Here is a 10,357-nt window from a genome sequence, read left to right as displayed (position 1 = left end):
CCCTTCCCTTCCCTTCCCTTCCCTTCCCTTCCCTTCCCTTCCCTTCCCTTCCCTTCCCTTCCCTTCCCTTCCCTTCCCTTCCCTTGTGTTTTTCACCCTTCTGGCTACTCCTCTGGGTGATGGACAGTGAAGCAGTGTCCTTTCTTAAATGTGATCCTCCCATCCTGTAGATATCATTTGACAAGGCAGAGTATATACACAGTGTGAGTGCTGTTACTGCCTTCTGGGGGGAGAGGGCCAGAACTGGAAGGAATCTCATAGGCCATTGAATCCAGCTCTCTCATTTTACAGATTAGGAAACTGAGACCTGGAGAGGTAAATTGATTTGCTTATTGTCACATACATAATAGAGGGGCTGAGGCAGATGCAAATGTACGGTCGTCTGACTCCAAATTCAGGTCTCAAACTCAGGTATTCAGTGGACAAAGGCTCCTTTCTGCAGTGCCAAATGTTTATTGACTTAGGACTCTCAACAAGGATCCTGAAGGGAACAATCTCCAGCTTCCTCTTGCTAATGCTTTGCCCTGTGGTGCTGGAGCACTTAGTCACAAAATGCCAAGTACCCCTTGGGCATCAGGTACTTTGCTCAGGAACATTTCACCTACACACAAATCAACAAAGAGATTTCCAGAGATTGTTGTGGGAGTAGAGAGGTTACCCAACCATCCCTCACACCCTCCCTTCAAACAAGCCTCCCCTCACCCCCTAGGGCTATTTCTATGGGTTACTCTACAGGATGTTCCATCTTCCACTGCCATGCCTTTGCACAGGCCAAATGCTTCTTCCCTCACCTTCACCTTCTGGAATCCCTGGCTTCCTTGAAGCCCCAGCTCAGTTTCTGCCTTTTAGAGAAGGCCTTTCCTGGTCTCCCATGCTTCACCCCATCCCAATTCAATGCTTCTCCCTTCTTGAAATTACTTTGTTTTATTTTGTTTCTCTCATATTTGCTTATCAAAATATAGTAGAATGTGAGCCTCCTGAGGGTAGGGATTGTTTCAATTTTTGTCCTGGTGTTCCCAATACCTAGCCCAGTGACTTGTGCATAGTAGGTAGGTGTTTAATCTATTCTCATTGGATTATATTGAATTGACACTCATCATATACACAATGTACCTCTACCGAAGTCCTCCTTGGATGTCTTATCCTGATGCAGAAATGGCTATGAAATCTCTTGAAAACCATCAACCAACCAAAGAGTCATGCATTATTAAGTTCCTGCTGTATGCCAGGCACTGTGCTAAGAGCTGGGTATACAATATGGGGAAAAAATGCAACACTGCTCTAAAGGAGCAAACATTCTCTGGTGGGGTGTACAGTCAGGGCAGAGAACAAGTACAGTGTCAAGTGTATACAGTGAGCACTCAATAAATGCTCATTGTTTGCTATCTTACTTGATGTATCTATATAGTTTATATATAAAATTGAGTTAAACTAATATAAATCTAATACAATTGTAATTGTATATAATTCTAATTACAATTACAAGAAAAATACATTTGTTGGGGGCAGGTATTAGCATTGGAGCAATCAGGAAAGATTTCATTTATAAATATAGCTCTAGGGAGGCAGCTAGGTTGGCACTTCCTGGCTGTGTGATCCTGGGCAAGTCACTTAACTGACATTGCCTAGTCTTTACTATCCTTCTGCCTTGGAACTGATACTTAGTATCAATTCTTCTTCTTTTTATTCTTTGCCCAAACACTTACCTTCCATTTTAGAATCAATACAACATATTGGTTGCAGGCAAAAAAGCAGTAAGAGATAGGCAATGGGGGTTAAGTGACTTGCCCAGGGTCACACAGCTAGGAAGTAGCTGAGGTCTGATTTAAATCCAGGACTTCCCATCTCTAGATCTGGTTCTTCATCCACTGAGCCACCTAGCTGCCCCAACTTAGTATCAATTCTAAGACAGAAGGTAAGGGTTTCAGAAAAACAAAATAACTCTAGCACTAAATTTTGAAGGCAACAAAGAATTACGAGGAGCTGAGAGGCAGAGAGAGATCATTCCAGGAAGGGGGTGCATTCCAGGCAGTGCAAAAGCATATAGTAAGGTGAAGCAGTATTGATGTGAGGAATAGAAAGAAGTCTATCTGGATGGAGTATGTAAAGACATTTGAAATGTCAAACAGACATTTTATGTTTGCTCCTGGAAGTAATAGTGAGCCATAGGGGTTTATGGGAGAGAAGGTGTTATATCACATTTGTATTTCTAGAAAATCTCTTTGGTAGTGAAATGGAGGCTAAACCAGTGGATCCCTAGAATTTAGAGTTCCTAGAATTTAGAGTTCCCAATCCCTGGAATTAGATTCTAACAAGCTGGAAAGGTTTTGAGTCAGAAAGACTCAGAAATCTGAACATTGTCATATTCTAAAAAGCAACCAGCCAGATGGAGAGAGGCTCCACATCAGAATTTGGATGCCAGAAAAAAAAAGAATTTGGGTGCCAGACAATGATCTTGGCTTGGCCTCACCAGTTCAGGTTGTTACTTACTAAAACCCGGAAGGGATAACTATGCTGATGACATCAGATGGTTTTTTTTTTTTAAATATTGAAAATGTACATATGGGTTGGGGGGGGGGCGTCTTTTGCTCAATACTTATGGCTACAAGCTTAAATGCTAGGACTCTGAGCCATGTGCTACTACTGATCCCAGATTAGGTTGTGCCACCCCCAATTAATATTGAAAGACTTCCCCCCCCCTTTGGACTCATGGAATGGCATAATTAGCTGCTTGGAATTCCAGGTAGGTCTCTTTCTTGAACTGGGTGTGGAAAGGGTACCTGGCAAAGAGACTGGCTGAGATGAATCAGCATTCACCAGTGTGGTGTGGCCTCCAGGAAAGTGAATGGGATGTAGGGTTGCATTTTGAGGCAGAGTTTCCAGGAATAGGGAGGAGATGGTCCAATGCATTCTGACCTGGTCAGATCCATCTGGAGGACTACATTGAGCTCCAGGTACCACATGATAAGAACATGGAGAATCTGGAGAATGGCCAGAAATCAAATGAGATAATATTTATAATGGGCAGCTAGATAGGGTGGGCAGTAATAGAATACTCTGATGGCATGAAAAATATTTATTGGCCTTGGATAATTACTAAATGTATGACCCTGGAAAAGTCACTTAGTGCTGTTTGCCTCTGTTTCCTCATCTGTAAAATGAACTGAAGAAGGAAATGGCAAACCACTTCCATTTCTTTGCTAAGAGACCTCAAATGAGGTCACAAAGAGTAGGGCATGACCAATAAACAACTGGACAACAACAAAAAACCAGGCCTTGAACCCTTGAGATTCTCCATCTTAACTGTTCCTTCGAAGCTTTGGAAATCCAGCTGAACGGAGACATCCCAAACCCCAGCTGCCCTGCCACCGAAGGCCCTGTCTTCTCCTCTCCCCATTCCCATTGTCAGCATTCTGTCCGAAATTGAGCCCGATAGTGGTTACCGATGGAATTCTCCGTGGCTGAGCAGGGGAAAAACAATGAATGACTCAGAATTCCTTGGTTCCATTGTTTCCATTGTGGGTTCTAATTTTAGGTCATTGTTCGCTCATTCCCTTTCTCTCTCCTAGAGTTCAAGGGAGATGGGCAGGCCAGGTTCTCAGGGGACTGCTCTGGGCTTTGAGTGTGGGCAGCTAGAAAAGAAATGGGAGATGGCAAATTCCAAGGCCGTTGGATATGGCCATAAAGTGGGGAGCTGGCTCAGAGAGAGAATTCGTTGTGTTAGAAAGAACACTGGACCTCAGTCCAGGAGACCCGAGTTCAGGTCTTGGCTTCGGAACCTTACTAATTGCGATTACAGTCAGGAAGTGAAAAAGGGCATTTAAGTGCCCATATCAGGCACTGGGCAAAGCATTGGGGATACAAAAGAAAACAAAACAAACCCTCTCCCATTCCAATGGAGGAAACTCCATGCAAACGACCACGTCCCTCCCAGATACAGCCGGTGTAAATGGGGGTCGTCTTTTAGAGGAGGCACTAAGAGTAGGGGGACGAGGAAAGGCCATGTGCCAGAGATCAAGAGATGGAATTTGGGCCAATTCTTAAAGGAATTGGATCCAGGGGAGGCAGAATTGAGGAGGCAGAGTCTTCCCGGCATGAGAGATAATCCCTCACCCTTCTATGGCCAATGCCTCTATTTTTTCTCAATAAAATGGAGATGACGAGCCTTGAAGAGTTTTTATGTTGAAATTGCTTTGCAGACCTTAAGAGCGTTATGTACAAAGGAGCTATTCTCATTGTCCGGAGGATCCAAAGGCAGGGCTCTTTCAGAGCCTGGACTCCAGCAGAAGTGGCTTAGCAGGGAAGGCCATTTCAGATAGGGAGGTGTGTGCGAGGAAGGGACAATGCCAGAAGATGAGTGAGGTCTCCCCCCTTTAGATACCCAAATAAATAAAGGAAATCTTAAGCTAATTCACCAATTGGAGGGAGGCATCATGGGAGTGTAGTAAGAACACTGGCTCCAGTCTGGATGGCCAGGAGCAAGACCATTAAGGTCTTTGGAGCCCATTTTCTTCATGTAGAAGATGAAAGAGATTGGATTAATTGACCTCAGAGGGCCCTTCAAGCTCTATAACTATTATTCTATGATTTATTTAATAAAATTTATTAAGCACTTACTGTTTGCTAGGTCCTGGGGAGGCTAAAATGAAAGCGTCCCTGTCCTCAGGAACTTCCATTCTAATGTAAGCAGTGGGGGAAATCATGTATATACAGAGAGGAAACTGTAAAGTAATTGGGGGAGGGACACTTACATCTGGGAGGATCAAGGGATGCTTCAAGTAGGAGGAATAGTTGTTTTGAGACAGAAAGCAGAGAGGAAGGGGGAGAGACAGACAGACAGACAGAGAGACACACAGAGAGAGATAGAGACAGAGAGGGAGAGGGAGAGACAGAGAGAGACACAGACACAGACACAGAGAGAGACAGAGAGAGATAGAGAGATACAGAGAGACAGAGAGACAGACAGAGAGAGAAGAGAGAGGGAGAGGGAGACAAAGAGACATAGAGAGAGACACACACAGAGAGACAGAGACAGAGAGAAGAGAGAGGGAGAGGGAGACACAGAGACACAGAGAGACAGAGAGAAACAGAGAGAGAGAGATGAGAGAGGGAGAGATAGAGAAAGACACAGAGAGAGAGATAGAGACAGAGAGACAGAGAGAGAGAAGAGAGAAGGAGAGGGAGACAGAGAGATACAGAGAGAGACACACAGAGAGACAGAGAGAGACAGAGAGAGAAGAGAGAGGGAGAGACAGAGAAAGACACAGACACAGACACAGAGAAAGACAGAAAGAGAGAGAGAGATACAGAGAGAGAGAGAGAGAGAGAGAGAGAGACAGAAAGACAGAGAGACAGAGAGGGAGAGGGAAAGAGAGAAGAGAGAGAGAGAGAAGAGAGAGGGAGACAGAGAGACACACAGAGAGACACACAGAGAGACAGAGAGATAGAGAGAGACAGAGAGAGAGAAGCAAGAGGGAGAGGGAGACAGAGAGACACAGAGAGACAGAGAGAGAAGAGAGAGGGAGAGGGAGACAGAGAGACATAGAGAGAGACACACACACAGACAGAGAGATAGACAGAGAGATCTGAACTTTGATGGAAGCTTGGGATTCTAAGAGATGGAGGTAAAGGTATGAAGATGGAATGTCATGCACGAGCTAGAGGAAGACCATGACGTGCGTGAGTTCGGGGGAGGGAGAGGGCATGTGTGCACACACTGTGTGTCTATGGTCAGTCTGTGTAGTGGTTAGAGCAAGGTGTTAATGAGGCCAAAGCCATAGAATCTCCGAATCTCAGACTCAGAAGGGTCCTCAGAAGCTTCTAGCCCAGGCCATGCCATAGAAAGAACTTTAGCAAACAGCTCCGATGACTGGCTAGCTGGCTTTTGCTTGAAGGCCTCCCGCAGTGAGGGGGAAATCATTTCCTCTCTCCAAGTCATGGCTTTGATCCTCATCCAAGCCATCGCAGCCACAGAATCTTTGAGTTGGAAAAGACCTCAGAGCTGATCTGGTCCAGCTCTAGTCCAGGTCACCTAGTTCAGGAATCCCCTTTCTAATATCCCTACGAAGGGGTGATCCAGCCTGGACTTGGAATCTCTCCGAAGGGGAAACTCACCACATCCTGAGACCGTTCCTCCAGCTTTCTGACAACTCTGGCTTCTGGGAAGCTTTTCCTGATGGGGATGTTGTCAGTGTGGATGTTGTCTGTGTCCGTATACGTCTTTGTATGCCATTTTGTATCTGTGTGTTCATGCCAAGAGTCAGCGTCGTGTAAAGCAGATGACTGGGCTTGGTGTCAGAAGACCTGGGTGTGAATCCAGTCTCCAACACGTCCCTCACAGACTCAAAGCATCTAAGAGCTGGAAGAGACCTCCGTGTACCCTGAGTCTTACCATTCTCCAAACAAGAATCCTGGCTAGCACAGGTCCCAAGTAGTCATCTGGCTTTTATCTCCCCTCGGGAGGGGTCTCCCAAGGCAGTCAGTGCATCCCTCCTTTAGATAGTGCCAGTTAGGGAAACTTTCTTCACATCCCATCTAAATCAATTTCTTAACAACTTTCACCCATTCCTTTGATTCTGCCCTGCTGAGCCAAGTAGGACAACCTGAGTCTCTCTTCCACATGACAGTTCTTCAGATACTCTAAGATAGCTATAATGTGACCCCTGAGGCTACCCTCCACCCACCTCAAACCTGGTCCTCAGATATCCCTTGAGCAGCCCCGGGCAAACCATTTAATCTCTCAGACCCTGCCTCAGTTTCCTCATACATAAGATGTGGCTAATAATCCTTGCACTACCTACTTCACAGGGTTGTTGGGAAGGAAGAACTTTGCAAACCTTAAAGGGGCTTCATAAATATGAGTTATGGTGATTATTGCACACTAGCCAAATTTCTCTGGGGGCTTCTGGAGTCTTAGATGTTCATTGAATGTCCCACAGAGACGCTGGCATCAAGGAGCAGGAACTTCCTAGCGAGAGGATGCTAAAGGTTTGGACTGAGTTTCACAGTATTCTGATGTTTGGCTGGTCTAGAACAAGAGTTTCCACGTAGGGGTTTAGGGGTGGAGGAGGGGAATGGATAGGAGGGTTGTTTGTTTCTCTTGGGGAATTGTGCATCCTGATTCATCCTGGTTTAGTTGGTGCCTCTTAGGATGAGAGGGGTAGAGGCATTTTGCCCTCTGACTTGTTGGGTAACCCTGGGCAAGTTATTGAACCTCTGCAGGTTGGAGCCCCCAGGAAGCTGGGAGTGCCCTTTCTACTCCTCCCTCTCCCCAAGGGGATGTCATGAGAATAGGATGAAGTCACTGAGGGGAACTTGGGCTTATTGCTCAGTGGAGCCATCAAGTTTTTCCCCTCAGCGGATTTCCTGTTGGGACAGGCTGACTCTAGCTGTTTTCCTGCCTCATTGGCTTCCCCACTCACCCAATATGTGTCAGGGTCCTGGCTGGCACTCTCAATATGGCATGCCAGAGCCTGGACCTCCTCTCCTACCTTCCTTTTCTGGGACCATTCTAAGATTGTCTCTTTCCTGGTCACTGTTGCTGGAAGATATGTGGTATCATGAAAAGAGGCCTGGATTTGGAATCGGGAGCCTTGGATTTGGATCTCATTTGGGCAGATTCTCATACATATACATTCTTCTTTCAATATAAAAAAATATATAGCTTCAAGCCCCCACTAGTGTGACATGAGCTCTGAAGAATACAGCCAACTGTTAAGTTGAGCAAGCTAGGAATAGTTTGCTCTGTACTGATCAAATTCCAGGTCCATCCTTCCCACCCCCATATGTGCCAGGGACTATGCTAGGTGCTGGAGATCCCAAGAAACAATGAAAATGGTCTCTGGCTTCAAAGAGATCACCGTTTACTTGGAGGAAAACAATCTGAGAAGAGATCAGTAAATACAAGGTATATATCATCTGAAATGAGTATTGAAGGAAGCCAGGAATTCCAATCAGCCAACCCACAAAGACTTATTAAAGCACCTACTATGGGCCAGATACTATCCTACGATCTGTGGATACAAGTACAAAGAAAGAGCCAATTCCTGCTCTTGGAAGAAAGGAGAAATAGATGGGTGGAAAGGTGGCTACCAAATTTAGATAAGGAACAGAATCCTGTCCTCAGAGAGCTTATGGTCTAGTAAGCGTTATACTTTTGTGTGTGTGTACATGTGTGTGTTCCCACATAGATCCTTAGGTCCTCAGGTCGGAGATGACATCTTCTCCTTTGTATGCCCTCCAATGACTCGAGAGGATTCTGCAGACACATGACACATACTCAGAGAATACTGCCTGCTTCCACGGGGTCCAATGCTGCCTGGGACATTTTAGAAAGCCAGAGTCAGGAGGGCCATCGTGTGACTTTGGCCCAGACTCTCTTCCTCTCTGGGACTTTATACCCTCCCTTGCCAAACATGGGGCTTGCAATGGGTACTCCGGCTTTTGATGACACCACGGAGACACGGAGATTTTCTATTGTTTAGTGTTTCTGTGGATCCCTCCCATTGGGCCCCTGGGAAGCACAGAGAGAGAAAGGGGACATCTTTAAAAACCTTGATGTCCCCCCCTCCCCCCAGAGCTCACAGATGACTTTTCTTAGAACAAGGAAGCATCTCTTGAGCTCCAAGTGCACCTGAGAGAAGAAAACAGTCATGTGTGAGGCGTGAGGCAGGAGGATCCAGGTTTCTCTGAATCATCTGTGATGCGAGCTGCTCCTTCAGGAGAATAAGGAAGCTGTCCTTGCAAGTTTGCATCTTCTTGCCTCCACCCCCTCCAGAGCCCAGTAGAGTACTTTGCACACAGCACGCATTCAAAAGAAGCTTGCTGAAAGAGCTCAGCTCTCCTTCCTGTGTGACTTCTGGCAAGTTGCTTGACCTCTCTGGGCCCCCAGCTCCTCATCTATAAAATGAAGGAATTGGACTAGATGGCCTCAAGCTTTAAGCCTCTGGTCTTGTGAGCTAGAAGTACACAGGCAAGAGCCATTATTAAGAAGCTCGGGGACAGAAAAAAAAGGCAAGGAATGATGGAGCAAGAAGAGAGGAATGGCAGGCAGGAAAAGAAAAAAGAAGGGAAAGGGGAGAGGAGAGGAGAAAAGAGAAAAACAATCCAGAAGGAGGTTTCCCAGGAAACCCTTTCCCAAGAAACCTCCAACCACAGTCTTTAATGATCTGCCCAGCTGACCACCAACCCTTATTCAGCAACTTTGGACATAAAGGTCAACCCAAGCTGGGCTTAGTCACTGTCTACCCCAGCAGGGAGCAGGTAGGGGAAGGGAGGAGGGAATCTAGGGCAAAAGTCAGCCTTGATGTGCATGTAGGAGCCCAGAGTTGAAGAGAGGTCCTCAAAGCTTGGAACTCAGCTTTATCATCACCCAGCCCCTCCAAAATGCATCCTTCCTGACCTCTCTGCTTTATGGGATGCTGCTGCCTCTGCCTTCTCTCCCACCCTTCTTGATGCTCCTGCTTTCTGGGCCACCATTCTACATTGGTTCACCTGCCTCGCTTACCCGGGGCAAAGTGACCCGGGGCAATGGGAGCCTGCTTTATTTGGAGTCTGAGAACCGAGGTTCACATCCCACTTCTATCTTTTGCCACCTGTGTGACCTCAGGGAAACCTTTAACTTTGGGGGAACCTCAGTGTCTTCATCTGTAAAGTGAGGAGGTTGGGTTAGATGGCCTCTTGGTGGGCACTCAACGAATACCGATTGGCTGACCTAAGTATTTTACTCATCATTGAGGTCTCTTTCTCTTCTCTCCTTTTAATGATGGCCTTAATCCCCAGCCCTCTCCCCTTATTTCCTGACTCTCTCCCTTGCCTCGAACACATCTGGAGTATTGGGTTGAGTTCTGAGATCCATCTTTAAGGAAGGACGCTCTGTTCTCTCGTGGAATACAAACTCTTCCGGGGCAGAGATGGTGTCCAAATGTTGGTGAAATTCAGTTGACTAACCTGGAGAGAAGGTTCAGATGAGGTCGACCAAGGTGGTGAAGGACCTTCAGATGATGGATGCCATATGAGGATCAGTTGAAGGAACTGGAGATGGTTAGCTTGGAGAAGAGACGATGGGGGACAGCTGGGTTGCTCAGTGGATGGAGAGTCAGGCCTAGAGACAGAAGGTCCTAGGTTCAAATCCGGCCTCAGACACTTCCCAGCTGTGTGACCCTGGGCAAGTCACTTGACTCCCATTGCCCACCCTTACCACTCTTCCACCTAGGAGCCAATACACAGAAGTTAAGGGTTTAAGGGAAAAAAAGTGCTTTAGCAAAATGCCTGGCACATAGTAGGCACTTAATAAAATGCTTATCTCATTCGATCCAGCTAGTCAATAAGCATTTATTAATTGCTTGCTATGTGCCAA

This window comes from Gracilinanus agilis, chromosome 2 (assembly GCF_016433145.1).
Source record: "Gracilinanus agilis isolate LMUSP501 chromosome 2, AgileGrace, whole genome shotgun sequence".
NCBI lineage: Eukaryota > Metazoa > Chordata > Mammalia > Didelphimorphia > Didelphidae > Gracilinanus > Gracilinanus agilis.
Note: the sequence above shows the minus strand (reverse complement) of the source record.